Source organism: Sciurus carolinensis, chromosome X (genome assembly GCF_902686445.1).
Source record: "Sciurus carolinensis chromosome X, mSciCar1.2, whole genome shotgun sequence".
NCBI classification, from domain to species: domain Eukaryota; kingdom Metazoa; phylum Chordata; class Mammalia; order Rodentia; family Sciuridae; genus Sciurus; species Sciurus carolinensis.
This window is the reverse complement of record NC_062232.1, coordinates 43,018,348-43,035,352: the sequence shown is the minus strand read 5'-3', so window position 1 is coordinate 43,035,352 and position 17,005 is coordinate 43,018,348.

The window sequence follows — 17,005 nt, the reverse complement described above, 5'->3', positions numbered from 1 at the left end:
TCTCAAAAAACTAAAGGACGAATGATCTTGCTGATAAGCGGATGAGGACATATAATGGGGGGTGGGACGGGCTAGCATTAGGTTTAGGGTTAGGTTTAGAGTTAGGCTAAGGAGAGCGGTAAGAATGAAGGAAAGAAGGACTGTGTCGAGGGAAAAGAGGGGTGGGAGGGGTGGGAGGGGTGGGGGGGAGGGGAAAAGTATAATAAACATCATTACCGTATGTAAACGTAAAAAAATAAAAAAAATAAATAAAAAAAATAAAAAAAAATAAAGGAAGGTATTCTCTTTCAATTATACAGTACATTTCTGTTAATTTTCCTTGTTGCAATTCTTCCTTTTCCTTTAACATTATGTAATCTGAATTGGACAATTAGACAGCTTCCAGGGTGAACAGGAATCTCTTTTATTAGTTGAATTACTGTTCTGTTTAGTAATAATTCGTACAGGTCTTTCTATGTTTTCACTAGTGCATTATCATTACACAAGGTAGTGAAATTCAGTTTGCATGAAATTCAGACATGCATGAAATATTACCTGTTCAATTTCAATCCCCAGTACTTCTTTCCTTCCTTCCCTGTATCCCCTGCCTCTCCTACTGGTCTTCCTCATATTTATTTACTGCATTTTTCATTGGTGCTTTTTAGGTATTCATAAAGGTAGAATTCCCCCGTGGTGTCTTCATATATGTACACAGCATGCTTTGGTCAATTTCATTATGCAGTTCCTCCTTTCTTCCATCACTCCTTCCCCCTCAAACCTTTTCCTCAACTCCACTGATTTCCCTTCTATGTTCATGGGGTTCTCCCCACCCACACCTTTTTGCCTTTCTTTTACTCTAGCTCCTGCATATGACAGAAAACTTTGGACCCTTGATTGAGTCTGGCTCATCTAATTTCCTGTGATTTTCTCCTGTTCCATCTGTTTAGTGGCAAATGCCATAATGTCACTCTTCTTTAAGGTTGAGTAAAACCCACTGGGAATATATACCATATTTTTTTATTCATTCAAATGCTGACGGGAACCTGGGCTGCTCTGCAGGTCTATTATTCAGTCCCTCTTTCCTTTTCCCTTAAGCTTTTTATACTGCATGCTCTCATATTCTGTGGTCTCCTTTAGCAACATATTCATTTGAAGGTAGGCTATCCTAACACCGTATTTTAGTCTTCCTCACAAGGATTCTGGAAGTAGTAGAGAACAATCTTGGATGTACATAGTCTAACAGAATGGTTCAGCACTCTAGAATGAAAACTTTTAGAAGACAACACGAGGTAACATTTTCCCTGAATACGAAGTGACACTTTAATTTCAGATGCTCTGTTAACATCTAGTGGTCATCAATATGGAAGACACTTGTGTAAAATCCACTACACAGGAGGAAACACGTATGGAGTACGAACCTCCAAATTTATACAGTATTATCTCAAGGCAGAAACTTGTAATACGCAATACATGATGTGTGAAGAAATGATTGCACCACATACTCTCCACTCTCACAAGAGAAATACTACTGCATTGCATTATGAGCATGCACAAAATTGTGAAATGAAACCCATTATTGTCTACAATTGACATGCAGTAAAAATTTTAATTAAAACATCTGTACTCTATTGGAGTAGGATTTAAGAAAAATAATTACAAAGCATGTCTTCAAGCCAGGATGCCAATTCTTACTTGGCAGCCCCAAATTATTTTCCCTCCTCTGGGAACTCCTCAACACTTCACCAGGGCCTTTCCTGTGTCTTCCTCCACTCTTCTCCCTGCCTGAGCTTCCCTGCTTCCCATTATGGCCTTTCAGGACGGGGTTTATGTCTGACTCGCTTTTCCTATTCCCTGCAAAGACTCAGGTTATTTACCCAAGAGGTGATCATGAATATTCATTTATGTGAATCAAATACTTTCATGATCAAGGCCCAGTATGTGGCACATGCTTGTAACCTCATGTACTCATGAGACTGAGGTAGCAGAATCATAAGTTGGAGGCTGGCCTGGGCAATTCAGGGAGACTCAGCCTCAAAATAAAAAGATAAAAAGGTCTAGGGATGCAACTCAGTGGTAGCACCTCCCTGGTTTCAATTCCCAGTATAGTAGTAGTAGTAGTAGTAGTAGTAGTAATAATAATAATAATAATAATATAATTCATAATGATTTCTGATCAGTTACCAAAAGAAGAAACAAAGGAACGAGTACTTCCTGAAGTCTGAGAGGGCACAAGAAATATGCATAGCACAGGCATCATCTTCACACCCACCCTGAGCATTTCTGATTTCCATAAACTCTCCACACATCTTAAGTCACAGATACTGGAGACTAGGGTGCCTACTGCCATGTTGTTATTCCTCCGTTCCAGGATTCCTTGGCAGAAGTAATGAAAATGCCATTATTCTTTAAGACCTAGGTAATTAAACTCGACTGCCTCTCAGAACATGCATTCAGGTCTCCATACAGTAAAAAAGAGAGACAGATCCAAGATGGTGGACTAGAGGTGTTGGGACTAATGACACTTTAACTAACTCAGGCTGACTCCTTACTTCCTGGTGAGTGAGCAGGATCAAGGCCTCAAAGGCGGTTTTAATAGTTAATGATGATAAACCAGATCACCATCAGGGATTGGTTTTCAACAGTTCCGCGAACGTGAGCAGCTCGTGCTTGCCATATAGTCCAATGGGACTCTTGCCTGCATGAACCCCCCTGCCTTGCTGACCTTTAAAGTGATTGGTTCCCGCCTAGCCCCCACCCTACATAAAAGCTGTGTGACTTCCTCAATAAACGAGTTCCTGCTGTGACGGGTCTCCCTGACGCGTCTGATTGTCCTCCACCAGGAGGGCTGGGAACGGGCGGTCAGTCGGCCTTACCTATCCCGGTCTGACCTTGTTGGGGAGTGTCCCCTTCCCTTGTCGCTGGTCGAGAAGAGCAAGGGGGCTTAAGACCCCGACATCTGGCGCCCAACGCGGGGCCCCTCAAGGCTGAACCGCAGCCAAAGTGAAGAGGCAGTTTCGAAACCGAAAGTACCGGCAGATCGGCCCAAGTGAGTTCCGAGGTAAGGCATCCCTGAAAAGATGGGGCAAACACACACCACACATGGTGACCCTGCGCTCTCAGCTCTTAGACTCATGCTGAAGTGTAGGGGCCTTGAGTGGTCTGATACACAGGCGGAAAAAGCCTGGGACACCTTTACTTGGGTGGCCCCTTGGCTTCCTGCCACTAATCTTTTTGTCTGGTCCACATGGGATCGTGTAGAACAACTTGTTAGGAAGAGGGAAATTGGTTTAGGGGAGGGTCCCCCATTGGGAGTCTACCCTACATTATCTGCCCTTAAGGCCTGCTTCTCTCCAGGACCTCCCAAAGGGGGCTCCCAGCCGGCTCCTTCTGTTGTATCTCCTTCCAGAAACTTGCCACATAGTAAACAACGTTGGGAGACCTTTAATGAGGAGCCCAATCCATCTCCATCTGCTCCTCCCGAGGTTGAGGAACCACAAGGGCAGCCAGCCTCTACACATAGGGAGGGCCCACTACCGCCCCGGGGAGGCTCATTGCCACCATCTTGTCCGGATGGCGGGAAATCTTCCCGGCGGCCATTTTATGATACTGGGGGAGAACGCACTGACTCTACCCTCCCCACTCCCTGTATGGCCTTCCCAGTAAATGCTAACCCAGGGGGTAACCGGCCTGCTCTATGGTACCCATGGGAGGCACAAGATTTAAAGGAACTAAAGAAAGCTGTTTCAGAGGATGGGCCCAATTCTCCTTGGGCTGAAACCATCCTCCAGGGCCTCGCCCACCAGCAGTGCACCACTCAGGATTGGAAGAACCTAACTAAAGCTGTCCTTCCTGGTCCTTTATATCTAAAGTGGTGTGCCTTTTTTAATGAAGAATGTCATGCTCTGGCTGAACAGAACCAGGCCGCTAACCCTCCCGTCCCAGTTACTTATGGGATGCTCTCGGGGTCCAGTGACCAATTCTCTACTGGCCTCTTACAGGCTGCCATCCCGGCCCCATATCAAGAACAAGTAAGAGCCCTAGGGTTAGCAGCATGGAAAAAGTTAGAGGAGGGCCCCTCAGAACCCCCATTGCAGGGATTACCCAGAAGGCAACTGAGGACCTAGCAACCTTCATTGAAAGGGTAGAAAGAAGCCTTCAGAGAAAATTTCCTCCGGGGCCCCTAAGAGATCAATTTGTTAAAATGTTAGTTTGGAAAGGAATGACTACCGATCACAAATTGGCCTGTACAGGGATGAGAGATCGCTCCATGGGAAGGTGGATAGTGGCTACCAAAGATATTGGCACGCAAGTGCATCAGTCTCAATCCTTGGTCGCAGCCCTACAGGCCCAAACTGCCTCACTTGCTGAGGCTCTCACGGCAGACTTGTCACCAGTCGCGGCTAAGGGCAAAGGAATATGTCATGACTGCGGGCAACCAGGCCACTTCAAGAGGGATTGCCCCACTGGTCAGGTGTGTTCTGAGGCTCTGTCCAGACGCTCTAGGGGTTCAGCTCAAAGTCCGGCCAGTTCAGCTCAAAGGCTGACCACCCCCAAAATGCCTTGCCCAAGATGCAGAAAGGGATTCCATTGGCAGAAGGATTGCAAATCTAAATTTGATATTGAGGAGAAACCTTTAAACAAATCAGGGGGCACCCTCCAGCCCCGTCACACAAAGGAGGTTTCTCCCCCAATAGCCCCCTTAAGGCATATTGGACTGTTCCCATTGTCCCCAGAGTCAGGCCAAAAATGGACATTTTTATAGCAGGAAAGAAATTCCACTGTCTCATCGACACTGGAGTAGATAGGACTGTGTTAAGAAAGGAGGAAATTTCACCTCAATGGAGGTTGATTCCTGGCCCCCAGTTGCTTGGGGTAGGAGGTAATACTAAATCAGAAGAGACCAAAGATTGGCTCAAATGGTGGGATGTGGACGGTGCCCAGGGAGATGTGCGCCCCCTCCTGGCCTCAGGTCTTACTGCAAATTTACTAGGACAGGATATCTTAGGGGAAGCAGAGGTCTATATAACAACTGATCACAAGGCAGTGTATGATGACCTCCTTGAGCAAAAGGAATATGAACAACAATTTAATCTATTTGGCCCTTTTAGCAATTACAGAGGAGACCCTCTTTTTGAGGCATCTAGGCAGAAGGTCCCAGCTCCCCGGGTAAAGCCTCACCCCCAATCCTAAGGGCCACTGTTCCAATAACGCCAGCCATTCAATGGCTCCCAGGTCCCCCAATATGGGTGGAACAGTGGCCATTACCCCAAAATAAGCTTCAACATTTAAGAAATATTGTACAAGAACAACTAACCTTAGGTCATATCAGACCATCTCTAAGCCCCTGGAATAGTCCAGTTTTTGTCATCCAAAAAACATCAGGAAAATGGAGAATGCTTCAGGATCTCAGGAAAATTAATAGTCGTATGGTTCCAGTGGGAACCCCTTTAAGGGGTCTTCCCTGGATCCCCTCTATCCAAGAGATCTCTTACTTCTTGTTATTGATATCAAAGATTGTTTCTTCTCAATACCACTCCACCCAGACGATTGTGAGAAGTTTGTTTTCTCAGTGCCCCCTACCAATTATCAAGGACCAGATGAACGTTATGAATGGGTGGTTCTACCCCAAGGCATGGAAAATAGCCCTGCATTTTGTCAACATTTTGTTTCTGAGCTCCTTCAACCCCTACAAAAAAGGCCACAAATTACTTTGTATATTTACATGGATGACATTATTATAGGAGCCACTAATGCTCTACAACTAAGCTCAGCATACGAAGAACTCCAAGGCCTTCTGGAGAGAGGAGGACTACATATATCTAATGATAAGGTCCAAACTGTCCCTCCCTTCAAGATACTGGAAACTGAGCTTAAATTGGATTCTGTTTGTCCCCTTAAACCTCAATTACTCCTCCAATCCTCCTATTCCTTGGTTGATTTATAAAAATTATTAGGGGAACTTAATTGGTTGAGGCCATGGCTTCCTATCACTATGGAGGACATCCTCCCCCTCTTTGACCTGCTACGGGACAAAGATCCAACAAACATTATTACCCTAACTCAAGACCATCAACATATACTCCAAAATATACAAGCAGCCCTTAACTCTACCTGGTTGGCTCGATACCGGCCTGAAGACCCCCTTAGCCTCCGGATTCTCCCCAGTTCTCAGCTGTCCACTGCAGCCATTACTCAGCGGGGAGAGTCCCTTCACTGGATACACGCAGTCATAGGGGCGGCTCCTAGGGTCTACGCTCACCTAGACCAATTGGCTGATCTTATAATTAAAGGCAGGGATACTGCCCTTAGGCACTATGGAAAAGAGCCTAATGTTTTGACAGTGCCCTATCGCCTGTCAGATTTTGAATGGGTTCAAAGGAATAACAATAGAGTATCCTGTGCATTGGAGGGTTTCTTAGGGAAGATTGATTACCATTATGGGTCAACCAAATGGGTGTCCTCAATTTCAAAACTAAAATGGGCACCCCCTATACTGTTTTCCACTAAACCCCTCCCTAAAGCTGTAAATGTATTCACAGATGGAGGAAAAGAGGGATCTGCTGTTGTAATTTACCCCCCCCCCAGATTAGTGAAACAGGAAGTAATGACCCATTTTGGACCAGTTATTGGGTCAGCACAATTTAAGGAGTTATATGCAATTGCTATGGCCCTAACTCAAGTACAAGAACCCATGAATCTTTTCTCAGACAGCCTATATGTGGTAAACCTGCTACCTACATTGGTCTCTTCATATATCAAGTTAGATAAAAATCCTATTACCCCCTTGATGATCCAGGTATGGTCCTTGTTAAAGGAGCGTGCTGAACCCATATTCTTACAGCATCTAAGAGGACGTCAAAATCTACCTGGCTCCCTTGCACAAGGCAATGCTGTGGCCGACCAGTTAGCCGCATCAGGGACTTCAATAGCTACAGCCCAACCTCAACAGGACTTACAACTAGCCCAAGGCCTTCATGACCTGACCCATTTAAATTGGAGAGGGTTACATCATAAGTTTCCTTTGGTCCCCACAAAGGACTTAAAAAAGATTGTAAGAACCTGCAAATCTTGCCTACCTTTCTTACAGGTTCCACCTCTCTAATCCCCTGGGGTAAACCCCAGAGGTCTAAAACCTAACATTATCTGGCAAACAGATGTAACTCATTATACACCATTTGGAAAATTAAAATATATATTCATGTCTACTGATACTTACTCCCATGCCTGCTGGGCCACTGCTCACTCTGGTGAAAAGGCCAAGCACGCTGAAAGCCATTTCTTACAATGTTTTGCCATTTTAGGCTTGCCTCAACAGATCAAAATGGATAATGGACCCTGTTTTACAAGTAAATCATTACAAGAATTTTTCAACAATTGGCACATTAAACACACTGCAGGAATCCCACACAATCCAAAAGGACAAGCCATAATTGAAAGACATAATAAAACTTTAAAAAATCAACTAATAAAACAAAGAGGGGAAAATAACCCCCATGATCAATTAAGAACAGCAATGCTTACATTAAATATTTTAAATTTCTCAAAAAATCAGCCTTTAACTGCCTTCCAACAACACTGGGCCAATCAGGTGCCTTACCTGAAAGTTGAAGTTGAATGGAAAGATCCATTAACTGGATGCTGGCGTGGTCCTGATTCACTAATAATTGCTGGCAGAGGTTTTGGATGTGTATTCCCAATTGGAGAACCAAACCCTATCTGGGTGCCTGCCAGGAACCTCAAATACCATCAACCAGAACAATATAATTCACCCAAGAGCACACCCTCTTGAGGTATGTTTACCGCAAATATTCTAAAATCCCTCCTCCTCCTCCAACTTCGACTCAGCTGTTTCTGCTTCCATTCCCCAGCCCACTCCACCTAGTCCTCCTGCCACGAGGTCCCACATATACCGGTGTGGAGGGAGTAACCAGCCCAACCATCAGTGGCATGTCCTAGTAAGGAGTATGATATGGTAGCCCCAGTCCCCACAAGTATTGGGAGATAATTGTTTCACAATTTTCTGCATCCAAACCTGAATTGATTACTAACCAGGAATAAGGGTTAAAATGCCTTAGGCATCAAGTTTCTGCTGGAATATTTTAGCCCCTTTCAGATCCAGATCTCAGTCAAGGCTTACATTGAAATGTAAATAGAGAAAGCCTGAAGGCTCAGTAGGAGACTGGTCTCAAACCCAAGAAAAAAAAAAAAAAAAAAAGAAAGAAAGAAAGAAAGAAAAAAAAAAGAGCAAAAAGTCTTACCTGACCTCCAGCAAAAGTAAATTTTATGGTGCTTTACTAAAGTAATTAACGGCCGTATCATTTTTCCAGGACTCTTGTTTTTTTTTGAATTCTACATTTTTTTTGAGCTCATGACTTTTTTGATCAGTTCTATTTTTTTATTCAACTAGTTTTTGAACATCTGTTACATTGCAGTGGAGATTCACCTATAAAGTTTCAAGGCCTTTGATTTTGTGTTATGTGTATGTCATGCTGTCTGATGTCATGTTTTGTCTGTATCAAAACTGAGTGGTCCTAAAATTAAAATTTAAAAATGGATCCGAATATTTTTAATTCACGTGATTTAAAGAGGTTCAATTTAAATTGGGTAAACTAATAGAACTAAAATGTCTTGAAAATAACTTGCAAGTCTCTAGGTGGTCAAACTCATATAATGTTGATGTTTATAAAACGTCTAACATCAATTTTTCTAGGACTTTCCTCCAACAAGAAAAAGCTGGCAAATACTGTTCAGGACACTTGTCTAATATCTTGGTTTTTGTAAGAAAATAAGTGAATTAGAATTGACATGCATGGGATTACTCAAATGTGTTTGTAGAGAAAATTGTTTTGTGTCATCACTAAACTAAAAACAAGGTTACTAAGAGTTATGTCCTAACAGATACAATTCTATATACAAAGGGTAGCAAAAGTTTCAACTGTTTCAATTAGAGTAGTATAAATAACAAAATATTTAATCTTGTTAGCATAGAGTAATTTATCTAAGTTCAGAAACATTGGGGTATACAATTATGGTTAAACAACTGTTGGAGTATTGTACTACTCTTTGTATATTAAATGTGTTCATATTTTCCAGGTATACAAGTTTTTAAAGCAGGGAATTTATCAAGCTGCTATTCTCCAGATTAAACTTGTCTGTAATGGTAATTTTAAACTTATATAGAGTAAATTTTATTGGGGATTTATTTCTATCATTTAATGTTCTATTATAGGATAGGGTATATGTAAAATTTGTTACTTATTACACTGAGAAATTTTTAAGTGTAAATGTATTTCTAAAGGTTAGAGCCTGATTTGTTTAAAGGTTAATATTGTGAAACATAAAAACATTTTGCCACACAAAAGGAAAGTTAAAAGCTCTCTCAGCATTTCTTTAATTCATGTTTTAGATATAATGTTAAATTGTGTTAACTAATGTTCATATAGTCTCAGGAGTCAAAATATGTAAACTGCTTAAAATGACATTTAAAAAGAGTGTAATGCACAGTAGCAAAAATGGGACAACAGTGATTAAGATTAGGATCTCTGACCTCATCACCTTGGACAGTGGACTTCCTTTAGAGCTACACAGAGCTCCTAACATTGCACTTTGCAGCTCTACCTTCTTAGATCTACAGGCTCAACTTGATTCCTTGGCTGCTGTCGTCCTGCAAAATTGTCACGGTTTGGATCTGCTAATGGCGAAGGAAGGAAGGCTTTACCTGTTCCTTGGTGAGAAGTGCTGTTTCTATGCCAACCGCTCTGGCATTGTACAAGATAAAATCAAAAACCTACAAGAAGATCTGGAACATCGTAGGAGTGAGCTCCACTCTAATTTCCTCTGGACTGGGTTACACAGGTGGCTCCCCTACTTCCTCCCACTTAGGGGACTGCTAATCACCATTATCCTTGTGTTCACCTTTGGGCCTTGCATAATCAATAAGCTTATTCATTTACTGAAAAGCCAGGCTAAGTCTGTGCAGCTCATGGTGGTCTGACAGCATTATACCGCCCTTCATGATGATGATTGGGAGCCCTATAGGATCATGGATCACTCGTATCAGGACACTGGGGTCTAAGTGTCTCTCCCTTAAGCCCTGCTCCTCCTGAGGGGCCCGCCTGAAGTGCTAAGGTGGTAGTCAATGACAGGTAAGATTCATGGGGAGCTCATACCGACCTAAGACAGGAAATGAGGGCTAGAGCCTCATTGTCCAATGATGGGTAAGGATGTTGCTCTGCTGTGGACAACCTAAGACAGGCACACTTTCGAGTAAGGCGAACCCCCAAACTGCTAGGGTGATGGTCCATGACTGGTAAGACACTCCCAGGGGCAACCTAAGAAAGACACACCCTTAATATAAAACAAAAAAGGGGGATGTGTTGGGAATAATGACACATTAACTAACTCAGGCTGACTCCTTACTCCCTGGCGAGTGAGCAAGATCAAGGCTCAAAGGTGGTTTCAAAGGTTCAGGAGGATAAACCGGACCACCATCAGGGATTGGTTAACAACAGTTCTGTGAACGTGATCAGCTCGTGCTTGCCATATAGTCCAATGGGACTCTCGTCTGTGTGACCACCATGACTTGCTGACCTTTAAACTGATTGGTTCCTGCCTAGCCCCTACCCTACATAAAAACTGTGTGACTCCCTCAATAAACGAGTTCCTGCTGTGACGAGTCTCCCTGATGCGTCTGATTGACCTCCACTGGGAGGGATGGGAGCAGGCGGTCAGTCGGCCTTACCTATCCCGGTCTGACCTTGTTGGGGAGTGTCCCCTTCCCTTGTCGCTGGTTGAGAAGAGCACGGGGGCTTAAGACCCCGACATAGAGGGAGGCTGCGTCCCTTGTTGCTCTTTAATTCTGGTTTCAAGCAGAGGATATCTGTTTCTTGGTGAGGCAGGTTTGTTGCTTATCGATCCCCTGCTGTTTACCCCATTTCTCTACTGTGATCACCTGCAGTCTGCCAGCATATCGACGCCTTTTTTGAGTGCAGATTGCTCACTGTCAGGTGTCTATCATCGGCCATTTGCCTGCCTCTCGCCAGTCCATCACCCACCTTACTCCTATCCATCACCCAACGCACAAGGTTCACCCCCCGATCGTCCGACAACAGTCAGCAAACTGATTGCCGACCACCAGTGGAGCACCAGCTGCATGCTGTTGCCTGGAAGTTCACTATTACAGTACCTACAGGTTTGATTACACGTGGCTGCCGCCATTTTGAGGCAACAGCCAGGCCCCATAGGACCCCTGGCCAGACTGACTGAGCCCATCTCCAGGATCCCTCAGACCGACCCATCACTCCTTGCCTCCTGGGCCCTCATATCTACTGACTGCTTCCTGCCACCAGGACACCCAGACCAACTGACTGCACCCTATCACCGGGACCCCAGACCAGCTGATTGCACCCGGCCTCCAGGATCCCACAACCACACCAAACACACCTGAACTCCAGGACCCCTGCCTGACCAACCACAGCCCGATTCCAGGACCTCCGCCGACCACATCCACTATGCGAGCTGCAGCTCCCCATTTGCCAACACATTTGGAAGCTAGAGTGGCCATCTTGGATAATCCTGGAAGTCTTAGCTCTGATCTTTAGGTGGGGTAAATCCCATCCTGAGACACCTGCGGGAGACTTGAAGCTCATTGTCAGGTACCTCTCTTGCATCAGGCTACTGAAGACAGGAAAGTTTGAAAACTATACGACTGATATACTGTAGATTTTCTTTTTTCTCCTTATGGAACAATTTTAAGTTTTTATTTCTTTACTTTTTTTGTTCTATTTTCCCTTTGTTTACCTGTTCCCTCAGAGTCTCTTTCTCTCTTTTTGCATGCTAACATCCAATTTCTTTGATTACATTCTCACCCTTTCTATTATCTAGAACTTCTGTATATTATATTTTTATCCAATTAACAGCTACATCCTACATCCCTCTGTATCCTCTTTGTCCTCCATTAGAAACTACACACCTTATTGCAAATCTGTTTGTTATACTGAAGATAATATTTGAACTCATTCTGTTTATTATGACAATTTTGTTATTGTCCTCATAGGGCTATTTGGTCTAGGATTGCATAGTGTCTGAATTAGGCACTGCTAATATTGATCTCCCCTTAAAGAAAAGGTTTTGGAAACCTATAGGGCCACTATAAGTCTAAGGGGGAAATATGCAATACCCCAGATCTGCACTGCTAGAGAGGAAGATACATGAACAACATGAAAGTACAAGGGAAGAAAATGATCAAACAAATCTAGATTCTATATTAATAGAATCCAATGACAGTATGTTAGAAGAAATGTCACAAAAGGACTTCAGATTATACATGATTAAGATGATACACGAAGCAAGGGATGAAATAAGAGAGCAAATGCAGACAATGAATGATAATACCAATAAGCAGTTGAAAGAGCAACTGCAGGAAGCAAAAGATAATTTCAACAAAGAGATAGAGATTCTCAAAGGAAAAATAAAATGGAAATCCTTGAAATGAAGAAAGAAATAAACCAAATAAAAAAGTCAATGGAAAGCATCACCAAAAGACTACACCACGTGGAAGACAGAACCTCAGACAATGAAGACAAAATATTTAATCTTCAAAATAAAGTTGCCCAAACAGAGAAGATGGTAAGAAATCAAGAACAGAATCTCCGAGAACTATGGGACATCATGAAAAGACCAAATTTAATAATTATTGGGATAGAGGAAGGCACAGAGATAGAAACCAAAGGAATGAACAACCAATTCAATGAAATAATGGCAAAAAATTTCCAAAACATGAAGAAAGAAATGGAAAATCAAATACAAGAGGCTTACAAAACACCAAATGCACAAAATCACAACAGATCAACACCAAGGCACATTATAATGAAAATGCATAACATTCAAAATAAAGATAGGATTTTGAGGGCGTGAGAGAAAAGCATTAGATTACATATAGGGGGAGACCAATACGGATAGCAGCCGATTTCTCAACCCAGACTCTAACAGCTAGAAGGGCCTGAAACAACATATTTCAAGCTCTGAAAGAACATGGTTGCCAATTAAGAATCCTATACCCAGCAAAACTAACCTTCAGATTTGAAGATGAAATAAAATCCTTCCACGATAAACAAAAGTTAAAAGAATTTACACATAGAAAGCCTGCACTACAGAATGTTCTCAACAAAATATTCCATGAGGAGGAAATGTAAAACAACAATGTATGTCAGCAAAGGGAGGAACTACCTTAGAGAAAAACCAGTCAAAGGAGTAACCAAGCTAAATTAAAAACCAAAAATAAGCCCAAATGACTGGGAACACAAATCATATCTCAACAATAACCCTGAACGTTAATGGCCTAAACTCATCAATCAAAAGACATAGCCTGGCAGAATGGATTAAAAAGAAAGACCCAACAATATGCTGCCTACAAGAGATTCATCTCATAGAAAAAGACATCCACAGACTAAAGGTGAAAGGATGGGAAAAAACTACCACACACATGGACTCAGGAAAAAAGTGTGGGTTTCCATCCTTATATCAGATAAAGTGGACTTCAAGCCAAAGATAGTCAGGAAGGATAAAGAAGGACATTTTATACTGCTTATGGAAACCATAAATCAGGAAGACATAACGATAGTAAATATTTATGCCCCAAACAATGGTGCATCCCTGTACATCAAACAAATCCTTCTCAATTTCAGGAATCAGATAGACCACAACACAATAATTCTGGGTGACTTTAACACACCACTGACATCACTAGAGAGATCTTCCAAACAAAAACCAACCAAGGAAACCATGGAACTCAATAACACAATCAATAAACTAAACTTAATAGACATATATAGAATACAGATACTGCCTTGTGTTCTATCAGATCATAATGAACTGAGAGTAGAAATCAATGACAAAATAAAAACAGAAATTACTCCAACACACGGAGACTAAATAATATGCGATTGAATGAAACATGGATAACAGAAAACATCAGAGAGGAGACAAGAAAATTCTTAGAGGTCAATGAGAACAATGAAACAACATATCAAAATCTCTGAGACACTTTGAAAGTGGTACTAAGAGGAAAATTCATTGCATGGAGTGCATTCCAGAAAAGAATGAAAAGTCAACAACTAAATGACCTAACATTACAGCTCAAAGCCCTAGAAAAAGAAGAACAGAATAACAGCAAAAGTAGTAGAAGACAGGAAATAATTAAAATCAGAACTGAAATCAATGAAATTGAAACAAAAGAAACAATTTGAAAAATTGTCAAAAAAAGTTGGTGCTTTGAAAAAGTAAACAAAATAGACAAACCCTTAGCCACACTAACAAAGAGAAGGAAAGAAAAAATTCAAATTACTAATATTCGTGATGAAAAAGGAAATATCATGACAGACACCACTGAGATACATAACATAATGAGAAGCTACTTTGAAAATCTGTATTCCAACAAAAAAGAAACTACAGAAGACATTGACAAATTATTAGAGACAGATGCTCCTCCCAAACTGAACCAGGTGGACATACACAATTTAAACAGATCAATATCAAGCAATGAAATAGAAGAAGCCATTAAAAACCTGCCATCCAAGAAAAGCCCAGGACCAGACGGATCCTCAGTCAAGTTCTACAAGATCTTCAAAGAAGAACTCATTCCGATACTTCTCAATGTAATCCAGGAAATAGAAAAGGAGGGTACCCTAGCAAACTCATTCTATGAAACTAATATCACCCTCATACCCAAACCAGGCAAAGACGCATCAAGGAATGAAAATTTTAGAGCAATACCCTTGATGAATATAGATGCAAAGATCCTTAACAAAATATTGGCGAACCTTATCCAAAAGCATATTAAGAAAATCGTGCACCACAATCAAGTGAGGTTCATCCCTGGAATGCAAGGATGGTTTAGCATCCGTAAATCAATAAACATAACCCATTATGTCAATAGACCTAAGGATAAGAATCATATGGTTATTTCCATTGACGCAGAAAAAGCGTTCGACAAAATACAACACCCCGTCATGCTCAAAACACTAGAAAAAATAGGCATAGTACGAACATACCTGAATATTGTAAAGGCTATTTATACTAAGTCCATGGCGAACATCATTCTTAATGGAGAAAAACTGAAAGCATTCCCTTTAAAAAAAGGAACAAGACAGGATGTGCTCTTTCACCACTTCTATTCAACATTGTTCTTGGAATACTAGCCAGAGCAATTAGACAGAATAAAGAAATTAAAAAGATACAAAAAGGAAAAGAGGAACTTAAGCTGTCACTATTTGCTGATGACATGATTCTCTATTTAGAGGATCCAAAACACTCCTCCAGAAAACTTCTAGACCTCATCAATGAATTCAGCAAAATAGCAGGCTATAAAATCACCACGCATAAATCTAAAGCATTTTTATATGCAGGTGATGAAACATCTGAAAGGGAAATGAGGAAAACAACTCCATTTGCAATAGCCTCAAAAAAAAAATACTTGGGAATCAATCTAACCAAAGAGGTAAAAGATCTCTACAATGAAAACTACAAAACATTGAAGAAAGAAATTGAGGAAGACCTTAGAAGATGGAAAGATCTCCCATGTACTTGGATAGGCAGAATTCATATTGTCAAAATGGCCATACTACCAAAAGTGCTATACAGATTCAATGCAATTCCAATTAAAATTCCAATGATGTACCTTACAGAAATGGAGCAAGCAATTCTGAAATTCATGTGGAAGAATAAGAAACCCAGAATAGCTAAAGCAATCCTTAGCAGGAAGAATGAAACAGGGGGTATCGCAATACCAGAGCTTCAACTATACTACAAAGCAACAGTAACAAAAACGGCATGGTATTTATACCAAAATAGACAGTAGAACAATGGTACAGAATAGAGGACACGGACACAAACCCATATAAATACAATTTTCTCATACTAGACAAAGGGGCCAAAAATATGCAATGGAAAAATAGATAGCCTCTTCAACAAAAATTGCTGGGAAAACTGGCAATCCATATGCAACAAATGAAACTAAACCCCTATCTCTCACCCTGCACAAAATTCAACTCACACTGGATCAAGAACCTTGAAATCAGTCTGAGACCCTGCATCTTATAGAATAAAAAGTATGGGGGGGGCAATCCAAAATGGCAGACTAGAGGGTGACTGCATTTCCTGTCGCTCCAGAGCCCAGGATTCAAGAAGGGGAGGCATTGAGAGACTCGGACTAAACTAGAGCCATGGGGCGAGTCACTCCCACCAGGTGAATCTCGGCTCGGGCGGCAGACCTGGATAGGGGCGGCTTCTCAAAGCAGGGCAGGGCAGCTAGAGTCTTCCTCAGGTAGCCCTGCTCCCTCCGGCGGCGGGTTCCTTCCAATGGCCAGCTTCTTGGAGCAGGCCCCCCAGTGAGAGCCTTTCTTCACAGAACCAGCTCCAAGTCCTGGAGCCAGCAGTGAACTCCAGGACACAGGCAGCTTCAGGGACCAGGACAGGGCAGCCAGGGACTTCCCCAAGCAGCCCTGCTCCCTCCGGCGGCAGGCGCCTTTCACGGCTAGCTACTTGGAGCAGATCGCCCAGTGAGAGCCTTTCTACACAGAGCTAGCCACATTTCCCAGAGCCAGAGGAGAGCTCCGGCCTGCGTGCAACCTCTGGGACCAGGGCAGAGCAGCCAGAGACTTCTCCAAGCAGCCCTGTTCCCTCCGGGAGCAGGCTTTTTCCAAGGGGCGATCCAAGATGGCGGACTAGAGGGTGACTGCATCTCCAGTCACTCTAGAACCCAGGATTCAAGAAGGGGAGGAATTGAGAGAATCGGACTAAAATAGAGCCACAGGGTGAGTGTCCCCCACCGGGTGAAGCTCAGCCCGGGCGGCAGGCCCAGATAGGGGCGGCTTATCAGAGCAGGGCAGGGGAGCTGGAGTCTTCCCCAGGTAGCCCTGTTCCCTCCGGCGGTGGGCTCCTTCCACACAGTCAGCTTCTCGGAGCAGGCCCCCCAGTGAGAGCCTTTCTGCACAGAACCAGCTGCAAGTCCCGGAGCCAGTGGCGAGCT